General features: G+C 46.5%; 1 protein-coding gene and 1 long non-coding RNA gene across 7 annotated transcripts in view; one reads left to right on the forward strand and one right to left on the reverse strand.

Annotated features, from left to right (window-relative positions):
- Positions 1-14,892, forward strand: part of GATAD2B (GATA zinc finger domain containing 2B) — a 109,824-nt gene that overhangs the window by 31,934 nt on the left and 62,998 nt on the right. The window lies entirely within an intron of this gene.
- LOC138850541 (uncharacterized) lies at positions 7,781-12,614 on the reverse strand. The gene is made up of 2 exons (XR_011390416.1): positions 10,359-12,614; positions 7,781-10,006 (listed from the first exon to the last, which is right to left on the reverse strand). It is a non-coding gene; the product is annotated as an uncharacterized lncRNA (long non-coding RNA).

Genomic DNA, 14,892 nt, shown 5'->3' on the forward strand with positions numbered 1-14,892 from the left:
CAGGCGCGTTAGCAGCCAGCTGGATTAGAAGTGGAATAGCCGGGACTAGAACTGAAGCCCACATGGGATGCTTTCCCTGTGACTCTACCTCTCAAATAAATAAAATCTTTTTTTTTTTTTTTGACAGGCAGAGTGGACAGTGAGAGAGACAGAGAGAAAGGTCTTCCTTTTCCGTTGGTTCACCCTCCAATGGCTGCCGCGGCTGGCGCACCGTGCTGATCCGAAGGCAGGAGCCAGGTGCTTCTCCTGGTCTCCCATGGGGTGCAGGGCCCAAGCACTTGGGCCATCCTCCACTGCACTCCCTGGCCACAGCAGAGAGCTGAACTGGAAGAGGGGCAACCGGGACAGAATCCGGCGCCCCGACTGGGACTAGAACCCAGTGTGCTGGCACCGCTAGGCGGAGGATTAGCCTATTGAGCCGTGACGCCGGCTAAAATCTAATTTAAACCATTTTATGTTTTATATCTTAAAGTCTTTGATTTTATTTATGCATAATTTAAAAATTTGTTTATTTGAAGGAGTTACAGAGAGAGAAGTAGAGACAGAGAGTGAGATCTTCCATCCGCTGGTTTACTCCCCAAATGACCACAATGGCCGGAGCTGAGCCCATCTGAAGCCGGGGTGAGGAGCTTCTTCTGGATCTCCCATGTGGGTGCAGGGACCCAAGGACTTGAGCCAGCTTCCACTGTTTTACCAGGCCATAAGCAGAGAGCTGGATCTGAAGAGGAGCATCCAGGACTTGAACCATTATCTATATGGGATGCTGGAGCCATACTTGGAGGCTTAGCCTACTATGCCACAGTGCTGGCCCTGAGAGATCTTTATCTGCTGTTTCATTCCCCAAATGGCTACAGTGACGGGCTGGGCAGTCTGAAACCAGGAGCCTAAAACTCCAATTGGGTCTCCCACATGGATGGCTGGGGGCCATTTTCTGCTGCTTTTCTATGCACATTAGCAGGGAGCTGGAATGGAAGTGGAGCAACTGAGACTCAACTCATGTGGGATGCTGGCGTTGCAAGTGGCAGCTTAACCCACCATGCCATAATCCCCCCCCCCCCCCCCCCAGCGCCCTGGAATAGGCTTTTTTTGTAGTTGTCATTAAGATTTGATTTATTTATTTGGAAGGCAGAGTACAGAGTGGAGATTCAGAGAGATCCTCCATCTGCTGGTTCACTCCCGAAATGGCCACAACAGCCGGGGCTAGGCTAGGTTGAAGCCAGGAACTAGGAGCTTCATCCAGGTCTGCCACATGGGTGCAGGAGGCCCAAGCACTTGGGCCATCTATCCACTACTTTCCCAGGTGCATTAGCAGGGAGCTGGATTGGAAGTGGAACAGCTGGGACTTGAACTGATTCTCATGGGATGCCAGCATTGCAAGCGGAGGCTTAATGCATTATGCCACAATGTCAGCCCTAGTTGTAGGAATTTTTTTTTTTTTTTTTTTTTTGACAGGCAGAGTGGACAGTGAGAGAGAGAGACAGAGAGAAAGGTCTTCCTTTGCCGCTGGTTCACCCTCCAATGGCCGCCGCTGCAGCCGGCGCACCGCGCTGATCCTGGCAGGAGCCAGGAGCCAGGTGCTTTTCCTGGTCTCCCATGGGGTGCAGGGCCCAAGCACCTGGGCCATCCTCCACTGCACTCCCTGGCCATAGCAGAGAGCTGGCCTGGAAGAGGGGCAACCGGGACAGAATCCGGCGCCCCAACCGGGACTAGAACCCGGTGTGCCGGCGCCGCAAGGTGGAGGATTAGCCTATTGAGCCACGGCGCCGGCTAGTTGTAGGAATTTTAAAAGCAAAAAATTTTCTTCTTTGATATGTCCCTCAAACTTACCATTTGTCAATCTAAATGTAAAACTTTTGATAAGTTAATTTCTTGTGATCAGTCTTTTAAAATCAGAGGCAACTTAAGGTGTAGAAATGTCTTGCTAGAATTCTTGTTGAATTCCCAATTGGCAGAGGCAGAGAGCCAAACACTGCTAGGTCAGCAGGTTCATACCAATTTCATATTAAAAAGGATAAGATCAAATTTCTTTAGATTTCCTTACTGACCAGCTTTCTTCCTCTAATGGTCTCTATTAGTCTTCCTCCTCATCTCATTTATTTGCTTTTAGGGTGAGGGTGGTTTTATTCAACAGATTTAAATTTTACTTATTGGATTTAGAACTTTCGCCTGTCCAGTGAGTAGGGGGGGTTACTTTTGGGGCTTTCACAGGTCTAACATATGTGCATTTATTCTTTCAAAGATTTATTTATTTGAAAGGCAGAGTGACAGAGAAGGAGAGACAGACACAAAGGGAGATTTATAAAAAAAAAAACAAAACAAAACACAAAAACGCTTGTTCACTCCCCAAATGGCTGCAATAGCCAAGTCTGGACCAGGCCAAAACCACAGCCAGAAGCTTCATCCTGGTCTTCCCCATGTGTTGAAGGGGCCCAAGTACTTGGGCTATCCTTTGCTGCCTTCCCAAACATATTAACAGGGGAACCCTGGATCAGAAGCAGAGCAGTTGAGACTGGAACTGACACTCTGTGGCATTGCAAACTGCAGGTTGATTTGCTGTGCCACAGTGCTGGCCCCCACTTACATTCTTTGGTTCTAATTTCAGGGCCTACTGTTCAGAGTAAAACGAAATAAGCCTAGTTTTCATAAACATTAAGAAATGGACTGATCCAAGGGTCTAAATCGTGTTCAAAGTTACCATTTTCTTTGAGATTAAGAGATTTGGAGATTGTTACGTTGATTTATTGTTAATGGTAGTGGTATTTGTCTTGCTTTATTCCTATTCAGGAAGTCTGTCATTTTATGTCCAAGAAGCAAAGCTTGTCTTTTGGGCTTATTAATATCAATTTTCTTAAATTCAAATCACTAAAATATTTCATTTTATTGACTGTTCAAAAGATTTAGATAAAATACTGATCTTTATCTTTCTTACTGCTTAACATTTTTGGAAATGAAAGAGGAAACTGGAAGTTTCCGTTGTCTTATGGTCACTAGAGATTGTTTTGTAGAGTTTGCCCAAATGAAGTGGGTTCTAAATTTTAAATGTTGGAAGTTCTGATATTTGGGATGAAATTTATTCCTAGAGTTTTCTTTTATTTCTGTTAGTTTAATAAGCATCTTTTAACAAACTTTAATGAAAGGGAAAGAATTTCTGGTTCATTTACTTAAATTGATGGCACTTTAATTTCCTCAAAATTTTTTATATAATTAGGCTGGGGGGGCCAGTGCTATGGTACAGTAGGTTAATCCACTGCCTGCAGCTCTGACATCCCATATGGATGCTGGTTCAAGTCCCAGCTGCCCCTCTTCAATCCAGCTCTCTGCTATGGCCTGGGAAAGCAGTGGAAGATGGCCCAGGCTCTTGGGCCCCTGCACCCACATGGGAGACCTGGAAGAAGCTCCTGACTTCGGATTGGCCCATACCAGCTGTTGTGGCCATTTGGGGAATGAACTAGTGGAAGGAAGACCTTTTTCTGTCTCTATCACTGTCTGTAACTCTACCTCTTAAATAAATAAATAAAATCTTTAAAAAAAATTTAAATAAAAACATTAGGCTAGGGCCTCCCTTCAAACATTAGTTTGGAAAGAGATAAAGTGTCAATAAAAAGAAGGTGCTAACTCCTTCAGAGTAAACTCTGAAAGGAAGAATTTTAATTTGTTAGTAACTTTTGTACCCGGAGAAATGCCAGCTACATAGGAGAAATGCCAGCTATGTATGTGACTAATCTGTTTAGTGATCAGAAAATAAAAAATTGAGGTGGGCATTGTGGTGCAGTCCATGTCCACTTGCAGCACGGTCATTCCATATCAAAGTGTCGCAATTCAGCTCCCTGCTGGTGCACCTGGGAAAGCAATGGAGGATGGCCCAAGTAGTGGGCCACTGGCATCCACATGGCATATCTTGATGGAGTTCTGAGCTCCTGGCTTTGGCGGCTTTGGCTTGCCCCAATATATGGTAAGATTAAAAAAAAAAATGCAAGCTAGTACAAAATTTTAAAATTTTTAAAGTATCTGATGGTAAAAAATTAAAAAAATTTTTTTGAAATGCAGAAGAACAGAGAAAGAGAGGGAAACTGTGCCAGGCTGAAGCTGGGAACTGGGAACTCAATCCAAGTCTTTTGGGGTGGCAAGAACCCAATTATCAGAGCCATCACTGCTACCTGCAAGGGTCTGGATTAGCAAGAAGCTGGAGTCAGGAACCGGAGTCAGAAATCGAATTCAGGTACTCTTATAGGTGATGCAGGCATCTTAACTACTAGGCTGAGTGTACACTCCCAATAGTTTTTTTTTTTTTTTTTTCTTTTACAGAGAGAGAGTTATAGACAGTGAGAGAGAGAGAGAAAGGTCTTCCTTCCATTGGTTCACTCCCCTAATGGCCTCTACGGCCGGTGCTGCACTGATCTGAAGCCAGGAGCTGGGTACTTCCTCCTGGTCTCCCATGCGGGTGCAGGGACCCAACCACTTGGGCCATCCTTCACTGCCCTCCTGGGCAACAGCAGAGAGCCGGACTGGAAGAGGACTAGTACCCGGCGCGCCAACCTGGGGTGCCGGCGCTGCAGGCAGAGGATTAGCCAAGTGAGCCACGGTGCCGGCCCTCCATAGTTTTTAAATAGTTACACCTATATACATAAAGTAAAAATACTAAAAAAAATTTGACAGTGATAATGATCAAAATCTATAGTTACCTTTGAGGAAAAAAGGATAGAAATAGAATTTGCAGTAGTTACACAGCTTCAGTTTTATTTGTGATGTTTTCTTTTGTTAAAGATTATTTGAAAGAGTTAGAAGGAGAGACAGAGAGAAAGGTCTTCCATCTGCTGATTCATTCCCCAGATGGCTGCAACAGCCAGTATTGGGCCAGGCCAAAGCCAGGAACTGGGTGCTTATCTGTGTTTCTCATGTATGTGACAGGGACCCAAAAACCTGGGCCATCTTCTGCTTTTCCCAGCGCATTAGCACGGAACTGGATTGGAAGTGGAGCAACTGGCACAGAAACTGATGCCCATATGGGATGCTGGAGTCACAGGTGGCAGCTCTACCCACTCCGGCACAGCACAGACTCTGGCAGCTGCTTAACCCACTACACCACAACACCAACTCCATACAGTTGTGTGTGTGTGTGTGTGTGTGTTTAAAGATGTATTTATTTACTTATTTGAAAGACAGAATTACAGAGAGGCAGAGAGAGAGAGAGCCTCCATCTGTTTGTTCACTCCCCAAATGGTTGCAGTGGTTGGGGCTGGGTCCGGCCGAAACCAGGAGCTTCATCTGGGTCTCCCATGTGGATAAAGGGTTCCAAGGATTTTGGCCATCTTCCACTGCTTTCTCAGGTGCATTAGTAGAGAACTGAATTGGATGTGGAGCCACTGGGACCCCAATCTGCACCCATAATGGAATGCTGGCATCACAGGCTGAGGCTGTACCTGCTGTGTCATAGCATCAGTGCCCCCGTACAGCTTTTTTTTTTTTTTTTTTTTTAAAGATTTATATATTTATTTGAAAGGCAGAGTTACAGAGAGGCAGAGACAGAGACAGAGAGAGAGGTCTTCCATCTGCTGGTTTACTCCCCAGGTAGCCACAATGGCCAGAGCTGTTCTGATCTGAAATTAGGAGCCAGGAGCTTCTTCTGGGTCTCTCTTGTGGGTGCAGGGGTCCAAAGACTTGGGCCATTTTCTGCTGCTTTCCCAGGCCATAGCAGAGAGCTAGATTGGAAGTGGAGCAGCCAGGACTCAAAATGGCACCCATGTGGGATGCTGCACTGCACGGCAGCTTCACCTGCTATGCCAGAGCGCTAGCTCCCCATAGTTTTGTTTTGTTTTTTGACAGGCAGACTGGACAGTGAGAGAGAGAGAGAGAGAGGCCTTCCTTTGCTGTTGGTTCACCCTCCAATGGCCACCGCGGCCGGCGTGCTGCGGCTGGCGCACCGCGCTGATCGGAAGCCAGGAGCTAAGTGCTTCTCATGGGGTGTAGGGTCCAAGCACTTGGGCCATCCTCCACTGCACTCCTGGTCCACAGCAGAGAGCTGGCCTGGAAGAGGGGCAACCAGGACAGAATCTGGCGCCCCAACCAGGAGTACAACTCTGTGTGCCGGCCCCGCAGTCGGAGGATTAGCCTATTGAGCCACAGCGCCGGCCTCCCATTCAGTTTTAAATGGTTGGAAAAAATCAAAAGATTATTTTGTGATATGTGAAAATTATATGAGATTCAGAGTTTAGTGTTCATAATTTTTATGCCTTTTTTTTTTCTTTTGACAGGCAGAGTGGACAGTGAGAGAGAGAGACAGAGAGAAAGGTCTTCCTTTTGCCATTGGTTCACCCTCCAATGGCCGGCGCATTGCGTTGATCCGATGGCAGGAGCCAGGTGCTTCTCCTGGTCTCCCATGGGGTGCAGGGCCCAAGCACTTGGGCCATCCTCCACTGCACTCCCTGGCCACAGCAGAGAGCTGGCCTGGAAGAGGGGCAACCGGCGCCCCAACCGGGACTAGAACCCGGTGTGCCGACGCTGCAAGGTGGAGGATTAGCCTAGTGAGCCACGTCGCCAGCCCTTTTTATGTTTTTTTTTTGTTTTGTTTTGTTTTGTTTTTGTTTTTTTTTTTTAAAGAGATTTATTTGTTTGAAAGGCAGAGTTAGAGAGAGGTCTTCCATTCACCAGTTCACTCCCCAAATGGCCACAACAACCAAGCTGGGCTTGGCTGAAGTTAGTTGCCTGGAACTCTGTCCAGGTTTCTCATGTGATAGACCGGGGTCCATGTACTTGTGCTGTCTTCTGCAGCCTTCCTGTGATCATTAGTAGGGAGTTCAATAGGAAGTGGAGCAGCCAGGCCTTGAACTGGCACTCATATAGCATGCTGGCACTGCAGGCTGCTGCTTAATCTGCTCAATAAAGCTGGCCTTCATAAATTTTTTATTGGAAGCAGCCATACACATTTGTTTACATATTATCAATGGTTGCTTTCATGCTGCTAGAATGTCAGAATTCTAACCATGACAAAGATGGTAAGGCCCTGAAGTCTAAAATATTTACTGTCTGGGCTCTTTACATAAAAAGCTTGCCAATCTGATATGGATGAATTCTGGTTTTAGATTAATGTTGCTGTAACTGGACAGTTGAGTTATTAGTGAGTATCTTAATATGTTAGAAATAGTTATTACCAGATTGTGCTTTTTTGGACACTTTATGTGTCAGTCACTTAGGGGACAGCACTGTGGCGCAGCAGGTTAAAGCCCTGGCCAGCAGCGGCAGCATCCCATATCGACACCAGTTCTGGTCTTGGCTGCTCCACTTCTGATTGAGCTCTTTGCTAATGTGCTTGGGAAAGCAGTGAAGGATGGTCCAAGTGCTTAGGCCCCTGCACCCCCACATGGGAGACTTGAAAGAAGCTCCTGGTTCCTGGCTTTGGATTGGCTCAGCTCTGGCCATTGTGACCATTTGAGGAGTGAACCAGCAGATGGAAGACCTACCTCTCTCTCTGTCTCTACCTCTCTGTAACTGTCAAATAAATTAAAAAATCTAAAATAAGCCGGCGCCGTGGCTCACTAGGCTAATCCTCCGCCTTGCGGCGCCGTCACACTGGGTTCTAGTCCCGGTCGGGGCGCCGGATTCTGTCCCGGTTGCCCCTCTTCCAGGCCAGCTCTCTGCTGTGGCCAGGGAGTGCAGTGGAGGATGGCCCAAGTGCTTGGGCCCTGCACCCCATGGGAGACCAGGATAAGTACCTGGCTCCTGCCATCGGATCAACGCAATGCGCCGGCCATTGGAGGGTGAACCAACGGCAAAGGAAGACCTTTCTCTCTGTCTCTCTCTCTCACTGTCCACTCTGCCTGTCAAAAATAAATAAATAAATAAATAAGTACTTTTTTTAATTGATCACTTAGATAATTGACATTTAGCCAAGTTTCAAAATGGTTACCCAATAGTGGTCTGGTCTTTTGTTTCTGATTGTAAATTTACCTTTGACAGTTGTGATTGACAGGTTTGTGTGTGTGTTAAAGATTTATTTATTTATTTGAAAGAGTTAGAGAGGCAGAGAGAGAGAGAGAGGTGTTCCATCTGTTGGTTCACATCCCCACATGTGAAGGTTGGAGCTGCACTGATCCAAAGCCAGGAGCCAGGAACTTCTCCGGGTCTCCCATGAGGGTACAGGGGCCCAAGGACTTGTCTCATCTTCTACTGCTTTCTCAAGCCATAGCAGAGAGCTGGATTGGAAATGGAGCAGCTGGGACTCAAACCAGCGCCCATATGGGATGCTAGCACTGCAGGTGGCAGGCTTACCTGATAGCCACAGCACCAGCCCCCCCCCCCCTTTTTTTTTTTAAAGATTTACTTACTGATTTGAAAGAGTTACACAGAGAGAGGGAGAGACAGAGAGATCTTCCATACTGGTTCACTCTCCAAATGGCTGCAGCAGCCAGGGTTGTACCAGGTCTAAACCAAATGCAAGGAGCTTCTTCCACATCTCCCATGTGGGGGTAGGAGCCCAAGGACTTAAGCCATCCTCTGCTGCTTTCCCAGGTGCATTATCAGGGCGCAGGACCAGAAGTAGAGCATCCAGATTTTGAATTGGTGCCCATAATGGGATGCCAGCACCACAGGCTGTGCCACAGTGCTGACCTTTTTTTTTTTTTTTTTTTAAAGATTTGTTTTATTCATCTGAAAGGCAGAGTTCCATCTGTTGGTTCACTCCTCAAATGACTTGAACAGCAGGGGCTGGACCAGTCAGAAGCCAGGAGCTTCTTTCAGATCCCATATGGGTGCATGGGCCCAAGGACTTTGGCCATCCCTGCTGCTTTCCCAGGAGCATTATCAGGGAGCTGGATTGGAAGTGGAGTAGCTGGGTCTCAAACCAATACCCATTTGGGCTGCCAGTGTCACAGGTGGTGGCTTAACCTGCTATGCCACATCACTGACCCCGGACATTTTTATTTTTAATTTGTACTTATAAGAGGCAGGAAGAGAGATCTTTGATCCACTGGTTCATTCCTCAGATGCCTGCAATAGCTGGGGCTGGACCAGACTTAAGCCAAGAACCCATAGCTCAATTCAGGTCTCTCACATGGTCTCAATTCAGGGACCCACATACTTGAGCCAATCATCTGTTTCCTCCCAGAATGGCATGTTAGCAAAGAAGCTGGAATTCAGAGTGAAGCCAGGACTTGAACCCAGGCATTCCAGTGTGGGATTCTGGCATTCTAGTGTCTTAACTGCTGGGCCAAATGCCCAACCAAAAGTTTGACTTTTTTTTAAAGATTTTATTTTACTTACTTGAAGAACAGAGTTACAGAGAGAGGTAGAAACACACAGATAGAGGTCTTCCATCCACTGGTTCACTCTCCAAATGGCTGCAATGTCCAGAGCCGAGCTGATCTGAAACCAAGAGCCAGGAGCTTCTTCCAGGTCTCCCACATGAGTGCAAGGCCCAAAGACTTGGGCCATCCTCTGCTGCTTTTCCATGTGCGTTATCAGGGAGCTGGATCAGAAGTGGAGGAGCCAGGACTTGAACCAGCACTGCAGGCTGGTATGCCAGCGCTTTAGGCCAGGGCTTTAACCCTCTGTGCCACAATTCCAGCCCCCAAAGTTTGACATTTAAAACAAAAAGTTGATTTATTTTTATATATTTGAAAGGCAGAATGAGACAGACAGACACACACACACACACACACACAAATTTTATTCCCTGGTGCATTCCTCAAATCCCACAATAGCTGGGACTGGGTTAACTCGGAGTCAGGTACCTAGAAGTCCATCCAGGTCTTCATGTGGATGGCAGGGACTCAAGTACTTGAGTCATCATTCTGGGATGTATATTAGCAAGAAGTTAGATCAGAACCAGAGTAGCATAGCCTGGACTTGAACCAAACACTCTGATAAGAGATGCAAGTGTCTCAGGCAGCGGGTTAACTCTGTGTGCCACAATGCCTGCTTCCAGAGCTGTGTGATTTGAAATTGATGTTTTGATAGTTTATTATTTGTTATTTCTAATAATTTTCAACAAATGCAGTGATCGTTTAGAGGACTATCATGTTTTTTTTTTTTTTTTTTTTTTTGACAGGCAGAGTGGACAGTCAGAGAGAGAGACAGAGAGAAAGGTCTTCCTTTGCCGTTGGTTCACCCTCCAATGGCCGCCGCTGCAGCCGGCGCACCGCGCTGATCCTGGCAGGAGCCAGGAGCCAGGTGCTTTTCCTGGTCTCCCATGGGGTGCAGGGCCCAAGCACCTGGGCCATCCTCCACTGCACTCCCTGGCCATAGCAGAGAGCTGGCCTGGAAGAGGGGCAACCGGGACAGAATCCGGCGCCCCAACCGGGACTAGAACCCGGTGTGCCGGCGCCGCAAGGTGGAGGATTAGCCTATTGAGCCACGGCGCCGGCCTATCATGTTTATTTTTAAAGAATTGTTTATTTGAATGTCAGTGACAGACATAGAGAGGTCTTTCCTCAGGTGCATAAGCAGAAAGCTGGATTGGAAGCACATGGAATGGGGGTGTCCCAGTCACTGAGACAGAACACTCTCCTCTATAATACTCAAACATAACAAACACATAGTTGCTGAGTAAAGGCATGTTTTTGAGTAATCTTGTTTTTTAAATTTTAAAATGCATGTAACTTTGGTCAAGTGTTTACCTTTGGGAACTCATATGGTAGGAATGGTGATTTAAATCTAATATAATATAGTTAATATTTTTCAAAGGTAAATTCTGGATTCCAGAAGAAATTTTTCTTAAGCAACAACTTCCAGTTCAGAGCAACATAATGTAGTTTTGACTATATGTAGAAAGATATTGACTGACTTAGCCATCAGTTATTTCCTTGTGCAACACTCTGCTCTCCTAGCAGCCTTTTGGGTCTAATACTTAACACCAAAAGCCGGGTAATCCTATTTGAGATAACTTGTGTTACGTTCACATTCACCTCAGGTTGCATAAGATCATAGTGCTCTATTAGAAGAAATGGAGAAGGCAAAATCAGATGATTTGAATCCTTTATCATCTTCTCTTCTTTAAGACAGTATTGTGGGCTTGGTGTTGTGGCACATTGATTATTGTGCCTGCGACGCTGGTGTTCCAGATGAGTGCTGGTTTGAATCCCGGCTGCTCCACTTCAGATCCAGCTCTCTGCTGATGTGCCTGGGAAAGCAGTGGAAGATGGCCTAGATGCTTGGGTTCCTGCAAGGCACATGGGAGACCCGAATGGAGTTCCATTCTCTTGTCTTCCATTTGGTCTAGCCATGGCTGTTATATCCATTTTGGGAGTGAACCAGTTCTTGCTCTCACTTTGCCTTTCAAAGAAAGAAAGAAATCTTCAAAAAAAAAAAAAAAAAAAAAAAGATACTAAAAACCATATTAGTTTTTAGAGCCATAGCCGTGGTATTGTAAAAATTAACTGAAAGTATTTGTTTAATCGATTTCTCCTTTTAAAAGTTCTTCAGAAAGGGATCTTAGGTTCAGGGTTGTGACAGGATGGATGAAGCTGCTGCTTGCAATGCCAACATCCAATATCCAAGTGCTGGGAATCTGGGCTGCTCCACTTCTGATCCAGCTTCCTGCTGGGAACCTGCCATCCACATGGAAGACCAGGATAGAGTTCTTGGCTCCGGGCTTCAGCCTGGCCCAGCCCTGGCTTTGCAGTGGCCATTTGAGGGAGTGAAATAGCAGATGGATGATCTCTCTGTTGATCTGCCTTTCAAATGAACAAAAAATTTTTTAAAGGGATCTTAATAAAATTGCCTTACATATAAAAAAATTAAGATAAAGTATCTTTGGGGCTGGTGTTTATAGTGGTTAAACTGCTGGTTGTGATGCTTACATACCATATTAGAGTGCCAAGGTTTGAGTCCCAGTTTCATCTCAGTTCCAGCTTCCTGCTCATATAATCCCTGGGAGGTGGCAGGTGTTGGCTCAAGTAATTGAATCCCTGCCATCCATGTGGGAGATCTGCATTCAGTTACTGACTCTCTGCTTCAGCCTAGCTTTGGTTATTGTGGGCATTTGTTGAGTGAGAGCAGAGGAACTCTGTCTGTCTCTTGAATAAATAAGAATTAAAAAGTACATATTCTGGAGCTGGTGCTTTGGCATAGTAGGTTAAGCATTCGCCTGTGGTGCTGGCATTCTGTGTGGGTGCTGGTTCAAGTCCTGGCTGCTCCTCTTCCAATCCAGCTCTCTGCTATGGCCTGGGAAAGCAGTAGAATATGGCCCAAGTGCTTGGGCCCCTGTAGCCGCATGGGAGACCCGGAGGACGTTCCTGGCTCCTGGCTTTGTATCAGTTCAGCTCTGGCCATTGCAGCCATTTGAAGAGTGAACCAGTGGATAGAAGACCTTTCTCTCTGTCTCTCCCTCTCTTTCTCTGTGTCACTCTAGCTCTCAAATAAAATTTTTTTAAAAATAGTATATAATCTGATGGTACTTTTCTCTAAGAAATTTATGGTTGTATAAATAGAGTATATAGGGCCCCTGCCTTGTGGCAAAGTGGATTAAGTCATCACCTGCAATGCCAGCATCCCATGTGCCAGTTCATGTCCTGGCTGCCCCACTTCTGATCCAACTCTCTGATACTGGCCTGGGAAAGCAGCAGAGGATGGCCCAAGTACTTGGGCCCCTACTATTCACGTGGGAGACCTGGAAGAAGCTCCTGGCTTCAGCCCAGCCCAAGCTGTTGGGACCATTTCAGGGAGTGAACCAGCAGATGATGAAAGACCCTCCCTCTCTTTGTAGCTTAGCTTTTCAAATAAATTAAAAAAATAATAATAAAATAAAAAATAAGTAGAATATACTATGATCTTTTTTTTTTTTTAAGGTTTATTTATTGGGGTTGGAACTGTGGCATAGTGAGTTAAAGTCACTGCCTGCAGTGCTGGCATCCTGTATGGGTGCTGGTTCGAATCTTAGCTGCTATTCCTCCTCCTCCTCTTCTTCTTCCTTCTCCCCTTCCTTCCCTTCGTCCTCTTCCTCTCCCTCCTCCTCTTTTTTTTTTAGAAAGATTTATTTTTTTTATTTGAAAGTCAGAGTTAAACAGAGAAGAAGGAGAGGCAGAGAGAGAGAGACGTCTTCCATCCTCTGGTTCACTCCCCAATTGGCTGCAATGGCCGGGGAGCTGTGCCTATCTGTAGCTAGGAGCCAGGAGCTTCCTCTGGGTCTTGCCACGTGGGCCCTGCTCCAGTTTCGATCCAGCTTCCTGCTCATGTACCTGGGAAAGCGGCAGAAGATGGCCCAAGTGCTTGCCCTCTGCACCCACATGGAAGATCTGGTAGAAGCTCCTGGCTCCTTGCTTCAGCCTGGCCCAGCCCTGGCTCTTGCAGTCATTTGAGGGAATGAACCAGTGGATAGAAGACCGGCCGGCGCCGTGGCTCACTAGGCTAATCCTCCGCCTTGCGGCGCCGGCACACCGGGTTCTAGTCCCAGTTGGGGCGCCCGATTCTGTCCCGGTTGCCCCTCTTCCAGGCCAGCTCTCTGCTGTGGCCAGGGAGTGCAGTGGAGGATGGCCCAGGTGCTTGGGCCCTGCACCCCATGGGAGACCAGGAAAAGCACCTGGCTCCTGGCTCCTGCCATCGGATCAGCGCGGTGCGCCGGCCGCGGCAGCCATTGGAGGGTGAACCAACGGCAAAAGGAAGACCTTTCTCTCTGTCTCTCTCTCTCTCACTGTCCACTCTGCCTGTCAAAAAAAGAAAAAAAAAGACCTCTCTCTGTCTCCATCTTCCTTCCCCCCACCCAACTTTACCTTTCAGATAAATAAAATAATAAATAATTTCTTAAAAACATTTATTTATTTGAAAGAATGCGAGACAGAGATAGATCTTCTGTCTGTTGATTTACTCCCCAAAGGGCCACAAGGGCTAGTCCTGGGCTGGGGGAAAGGCCAGGTGCCAGGAGCTTCTTCCAGATTCCCATGTTGGTGCAGGTGTCTAAGTACCTGGGCTGTCTCTACTGCTTTCCCAGGCATGTGAGCAGGAGGCTGGATCAGAAGTTCAGCACCCGAGAAAAATCTGGTTCCCATGTGGGATGTCAGCATTGCAGGCGGTGGCTTAACCTGCTACCCCACACTGCTGGCCCCACTAGGATCTTATAAACTCCTCAATCATTAATATTTCACTCAATATTGAGAGTTACTTTCTTTGCCCTGACAATTTTCCCATCTGGTCTTAAAGGCCCCCAAGCAATTATGTTTTTTATGATTCTCCTATTTTCCATTTCTTTTGCCTTATCCACTTTATCTACACTTGTTGTAGTGGAGAATTCAGTTCTTTTTTAGAGTGTTGTTTTTGATTGGAGATAGACAGGTGTCTCAATATTAAGAGCTAATATCTCATGCCTGAATTCATGCGGGTTTCTTTACTGCAACTTAGATCTTTCCTTGTTAGATTTTTGAAGAGCTTTTCTTATTTCCAAAGTCAGGAATAAGAAAGTCTCAATGAACACGATGGTTGATTGTACCTTACCTCAAATGTGATTATCAAGTTTACAAAGGAACAGATTACTGGAGTGAAATGGTCACGGAAACGACCTGAATGAATGCTGCTATCTTGAATTCAAGGGGTGAATCTTGGGGTCATCGAGGAATGTTTAGTAACTTGTCTCCATGTCACTCTGATGCCTCAGTTCTGTACCTCTTGTACCTGATTTCCATCTGTTGAGGCAAGGAAATATTGCGAGTCTTTTGCCTGTCAGTTTTTATAAACTTTTTTTTTTTTTTTTTTTTTTGACAGGCAGAGTGGACAGTGAGAGAGAGAGACAGAGAGAAAGGTCTTCCTTTGCCATTGGTTCACCCTCCAATGGCCGCCGCGGCCGGCGCACCGCGCTGATCCGATGGCAGGAGCCAGGAGCCAGGAGCCAGGTGCTTTTCCTGGTCTCCCATGGGGTGCAGGGCCCAAGCACCTGGGCCATCCTCCACTGCACTCCCTGGCCACAGCAGA

The sequence above is a fragment of the Oryctolagus cuniculus genome, chromosome 7, assembly GCF_964237555.1.
Source record: "Oryctolagus cuniculus chromosome 7, mOryCun1.1, whole genome shotgun sequence".
NCBI lineage: Eukaryota > Metazoa > Chordata > Mammalia > Lagomorpha > Leporidae > Oryctolagus > Oryctolagus cuniculus.